The 6,000-nt window shown below is 44.8% G+C and overlaps 1 protein-coding gene across 3 annotated transcripts in view; it reads right to left on the reverse strand.

The window, feature by feature from the left end:
• The window catches only part of CCSER2 (coiled-coil serine rich protein 2), a 65,435-nt gene extending 64,910 nt beyond the window's left edge, over positions 1-525 (reverse strand). For all 3 annotated transcript variants that reach the window (XM_048505474.1, XM_048505476.1, XM_048505475.1), the window contains exon 1: positions 215-525. The gene's annotated coding sequence lies outside the window, so the exon portion shown is untranslated. The remainder of the gene's footprint in view (positions 1-214) is intronic.
• Positions 526-6,000: the final 5,475 nt, after the last annotated feature.

Consider the following 6,000-nt stretch of genomic DNA (forward strand, 5'->3'; position numbering starts at 1 on the left):
GTTATCCATACGGGCAGATAAGGGCAAAGTCCAGTCCTGCGCTTTCCCCCTCCTTACTTGGGGGTGGGGAGACTGGGACCCCTATACCCGCATCCCCTCCCACAAACACGGGATAGGTAGCATATTCATATGGACACATAAGGGCAAAGTCCTCCCCGCCTTTCTTCCCGGGGGGGGGGGGGGCGCGCTTGGGACTCCCCCACACCACACTCACCACACAGGGCCGAGGCGCTTCCCAGGGGCTCTGCTTCCCCGCTCCGGCTTCTCTGCTCGGGGCTCTCGGCAGCGAAAACGACGCCCGGGGAGCGGAGACAAGGGAGAAACGGCTCCGCCGGCCGGTCAGCGTCCCACTAGGTACCCGCCTCGCCTCATACCCACGCCCCGGAACTCACGGCCGGCCTCTCTCCCCATCCGCCGCGCGGGCCGCACAGCTGACGCTTACGTCATGCGCCTTACAAGGCCGGGCGTGCGCGGCCTCGCGCCATCACAGGGGGTCATGCGCGCACGCGCGCCTGGCATCTCTCCCTCCTCACCCCTGAGGCGCACGGGACTGATGTTCAAAGGAAGCCGTCCGAACCGGGGAGGGGGCGGGGCGATGCTGCCGACTCCACCCCTCCCCCTTCCTCTCCCAATTTTAACGGTCGAAAGCTCACTGGGTCCCACTTTCATCATCACCATCACGCCTCCCCCCTTGTCTTTTCCTGCCCTCCAACGTCTTTTCCCGCTCAAATTCAAACTTGCAGCAGTAATGCATGGCCAACTCTTAGCAGGAAGGCATTTCCAGTCAACGCGTTAGGCCTTTCTAATGCGACATTGGAAGGATTTAAGGCTGAGACAACCTTGAGGCGAGTTACCTGGAACTGACTTGCCTTTCTAATGCGACATTGGAAGGATTTAAGGCTGAGACAACCTTGAGGCGAGTTACCTGGAACTGACTTCCCTCTGGCTCGAACTCGGGTCATGAGCATAGCTGGTTCAAGGTTAAAGGCCTTCCGCCCTTCCAAGACTGGTAAAGTGAGTTCCCAGTTTGCTGGGATAAAGTGTAGTCAACTGAGGAAAGCTATGGCAAGCCACCCCACTAATATAGTCTGCCTGCTGCACATCACGATGATCGGTGCTTGCATCTACCTTTTTGACAAGCACAATCACAGTCCCTAATGTAAAATGGCCATTCAGAGGGCATGCCTGATATTGTCCCCCCCCCCCCCACCTTTGAAAGGGATCCTTTCTGTTAATAATGAGGTTCTGGGCTGGGGAGATGACCCTAAATAAAACTATACAGTATATTTGAACGCTGAGAAAAGGCATTGTCAGTTCTCTATTTTATGGGTTGGGATACCTCATTCTCTCGGCAATTGGGATGCCAACCTCCAAGTGGGGTTCCCCTGAAATTACACTTGATTTTCAGACTTTATAAATCATTTTCCAATCAAAAGGATTCTCAGAGCAGTTCCCAACCTGGGGTACTTGCACCCCCTAGGAGTACACACCAGAATGTTTGGGGTTACGTGAAAAAAAATATGCAATGGGTTTGCTAATATGAGGGTACAATTTTAGGGAAACGGGTTGCCAAGGGGTATGTGAATGAAAAAAAGATTGGACTCTGGAGTATGGACTCTATGGCATTGTACCCCATTGAGAACCCTGCCCTCCTAAGGTTACCAGCTTCTGCCCAAACAATAAACTGTGAGGCCAGAACCCATGTCCAGCTTGCTCAGCTGTCTTGAGAAAAGATAGGTTAGAAACAAACTCCAAAAAAGCATCAGACATCTGACATCAGAAACAAACAGAAAGTTTTACTGAACAGAATATAGATTTCTGACAGAAGGTGAACTCTCCCAAGGGAGAGGCACACTTTGGGTGCTCTCGAAAGAGAGACACACCTACCATACGAAAGACCTTAGTCTTTATAGATACAAGAATACATACGTCATAGTTCATCCCCATACCCACGTACATAATCCATATCCCTTTCACGTGTTATAAGCATGAACCTTAAAATCCCATTGGATGTTTTGTCTCCTTGTCACATTAAGACAGCCTCTATTCTACATATCACAAATGCTGCATGTTCTTAGCTCACGTCCCTCTACCCATATGCAAACGGCTGCAATAAAACTAACTTCTGCCTTTTCTGGTTTCCAATAACCCGTTTTCCTACCTTTCTAAGTTTGCTCCTGAAGAGAAATACCTCCCCAGGGTATGCAGGCTTTTACATATATTCTCTAGAATCATAAAACTTCCCTTTCCCAGTTTGAAATTATTTTACTTTAACAGATTAAAACATGATTTTAACAATTATACCATTCGATTCTAATACAATAGAATTATAGAAAAATACCAGTACATATGAATCTCTCATTATCATTTCTGTGTTCATTTAACATATATATAAAAACACTTTTTCCATTTAACTAATCACATTCATTTCTATTCCAACCTCTGATCTCTTTATTTCCCTTAGGCATCCCATGTAGCTAGTGCTGAAAACAAAGTTATAAAGCATATGTCTTCTGCCACGTATTAACCTTTAGTGACAAGATCTTAAAGATATTTATCTTTGCTTGCCTGCATAATCACTGACAAGCTTCTAACATGCAGTTTGACCATCTGCTAACATGCAGTCCTGCTGGTCTCCATTTTGATTCTTAGAAATCTTTGGTTCATACAAACTTAATATTCCTTAATCAAATACAATTTTTAGGCATTCTGGTCCATTCCCAAACAACAATATGAAAAGCTATGAAAAAAATTAAAACAACAATGAGATCCTAGATCAGTGGTTCTCAACCTTCCTAATGCTGTGACCCTTTAATACAGTTCCTCATGTTGTGGTGACCCCCAACCCTAACATTTATCCATTTTACAGATGGAGAACACTGATGCAGAGAGTCTTAGGGGACCCCTGTGAAAGGGTCGTTCGACCCCCAAAGGGGTCCCGACCCCCAGGTTGAGAACCACTGCCCTAGATTTTAGAAGAATATAAATATTCTGAAATAACACTTTTGTAACATTGCTCACTTCCAAAAATATAAGACAGCCTGAGATGTTGGAAGGCATATCATTTTTTATTCAGCTTGTATCACAAAAGACTCTAGTAGTCATGATTTGGCATCAAATTCAGAAAGAAAGGAACATGAAGTTACAAAGGCATTTTTTAATAATAAGAGATCTTTAAAAATAGCATTCACATCAGGGATATTCTTCAAACCAAGAACAGTAAAAGTATTCCTTTCTGTTCCTTCAGACAGGAAACTACAGAGTGTGCCTACTTCCTGTTATAATTAAACCTGGAAGAGCATAGTCAATAGACAAAGCTTTATAACGTATATTTAATTTACATCATCTTTAAATTACAATTTGCAATCTTCCCCTCGAATGAGTTTGCCAGATGAACTTCCCATAGTGAGCCAGCCAATCCTGGAATTAGTCTGTTGACATGGCAAACATCTTGAACTCCTTACAAAATGGTTGGCATCTGTTCAGCTCAGTAGCTTTGTTACTACTAGCTGTTCTAGTTGGTTGAGCTCTGGTCCTCATTAACAGACAAACCCATTGTCCTAGTGAACTGTGTTGTTCCAGATTTGGAAGGGAGAATGTGTGGAGTGGAGCCTGAAGTATTGTAGGTATGCAAATTAAGGGAGCACATTGAGCTAGAAGATAGGAAGAAACTGCCTGCATCCAGGGGCAGAGGCAAAGCTGTAATGTCAGACATGCCCCCACCAGTGAATCCAGACAAGTGGCTTGGCTAATATTTCATCCCATCCCCACTACATTTGGAACATATTTGCATCTGGTGATTATCACCTAATCTGAATCTGATGACAGTTATCCCCATGTGTGCCATTTTCCCCACTCCCTTCTCTGAAGCAGAGAGCCACTCCTGTCTTTTCTTCTCCTCACTGGAGGACGAGGTGCTTCAAAGAGCCAAGGAAGCATCACCTTTGGGCGTGCATTAAATACCTAACATAGATGCTCATCACAGGATAACACTTGATTTAGAACCACATGACATGCTGTGATTGTCAGGGGAGCTGTGGCCCATCATTTGATGGCTGGCTGCACCCCCACCCTCCTCAGCAACCATTGGGTGGTTGCAGTTGCTACCTGTTTTCAGAACTTCAAAAGTGCTCAGAGGTTCAAAAAATTGGGGGGGTCCTGACTTACAGAAGCATGTGCTTGCATGTACATGGGTAGCTCTGTGTGTGTGTGTGTGTGTGTGTGTGTGTGTGTGTGTGAGAGAGAGAGAGAGAGAGAGAGAGAGAGAGAGAGAGAGGTGCCATGAAGTCGCATCTGACTTATGGCGATGCAGTAGGATTTTCAAGGCAAGAGACTAACAGAGGTGGTTTCTCATGACCTTCCTCTGCATAGCAATCCTGGACTTCATTGGTGGTGACCCATTCAAGCACCATCTAGGCCCAACCCTGCTTACCTTCTGAGATATGTTAGCACCAGTCCTCCAGGGCAGAGACACAGCTACATACACATTCACAAAGCTGTGTGCATACACCTTTGTCAGTTCCAAAATGCTGCTTCTTCTATTTCTCCAACATACACAATACCATAAAAGAAGGAAAACCTCACAGTAACAAAAGGGAGTCAATGGGCACAGTGTGGGAATCCAAATGACACATTTCGCAAGTCTGTGTTTCCTCATACGATCAACTGAAAGGAGTTTTGTCATAGTGTACTACTAGCTGCCTGCTTCCCCAGTTAAACAACAAATCATGACATCTTTGTGTTATACATGAAGATTGACCAGGAATTGAGCATTCCAGCTGACTCATTTTATTTTCAATCAAATCCATACTTGGACCAAATTGTGTAGGGCAGTACATTAGTTGCACTAGTTGTTTTTCCAATGAACATCCATGCAGCCTATATGGTTATTTACCATTCATGGTATGATCTTACTGTAAGTTAGAGGACTTCTAGCTGTAGGATTGCCTATGGGTGATCTTTTTCTTACTTGGCATACTCACATTCTACACTGGGGTCAATGATTGTCAGAGCAGTTAGTATACAAGTAGCATTTCCCACAATATGCTGCCAGATTATGCAGGAGTTTAACTGCTAGGAAATAAAACTGTTAGTTTTACCGACAGCCCTGGTCTTCAGAAGTTATAGTCCTTTCACAAATGGAAGCATTTACAAGGCATTTAAAGCTCACACTGTGACTTCTTTAAATGCAGGCACACTGTAATTCATTTCAAAATAACATATTCCTTTTCCTTGTTGCAATTCATTTCACCATCCTATAAATGTTTCCCTTGCCGCTTGTTAAGATGCATGAATGTATAACTTCATTCATTTAAATCTAACACGACTTGTTTGTTCCTACATCCCTGCAACCACCCCTCATCTACTTGCTCCCAGATTAGAATTATGGTGGAATGTAAATGCTTAGCATTGCCATTGATGCCATTCAACGTTTTGAAGTCTGGCTATAAAAATTTTGTATGTATCTTGATCAGATGTGTATGGGGGGCGGGAAATTGCACCTGGAGCAACACCCGCTCCAGTCGTCCCCACCCGCACTCGTGCCCCCTTATTGGGAGCCTGCCGTGGGCCTGCCAGGCACCCCCCACGTGATCCAGTGGGGGGCACCCGGAGTCAATTGACCCCCCCATGTCCTTCTAGCAGATACGCCACTGATCTTAATAAAACAGCAGCTGGAAATGTTTCATATGCAACTCTGGAGTGCTAAGAGCAGAACTGTGAAAGGTATTCCTGAAGGAGAATCGCCAGTGTGGTAAAAGGATCATCCATAACAACATAGTTTCTGCTCACTCCACAGCTGCTAACTGCAAGCAGGGCCGGCACAGGTTGAATGTATGGAAAAGGTAGACTATACCAAAGAAGCTTCATCCCTTCAGCCTATTTTGGCAGCAAGGAATTCAATTTGCTGGAGACCAAAGAAAACACAAGCTTGATTTCACTCATGAAGGCATTTATTTCACTCATTATAGGTACACCTGTTTCTAATTAATTTGGCCAGAT

The sequence above is a fragment of the Sphaerodactylus townsendi genome, linkage group LG08 (genome assembly GCF_021028975.2).
Source record: "Sphaerodactylus townsendi isolate TG3544 linkage group LG08, MPM_Stown_v2.3, whole genome shotgun sequence".
Classification (NCBI taxonomy): domain Eukaryota; kingdom Metazoa; phylum Chordata; class Lepidosauria; order Squamata; family Sphaerodactylidae; genus Sphaerodactylus; species Sphaerodactylus townsendi.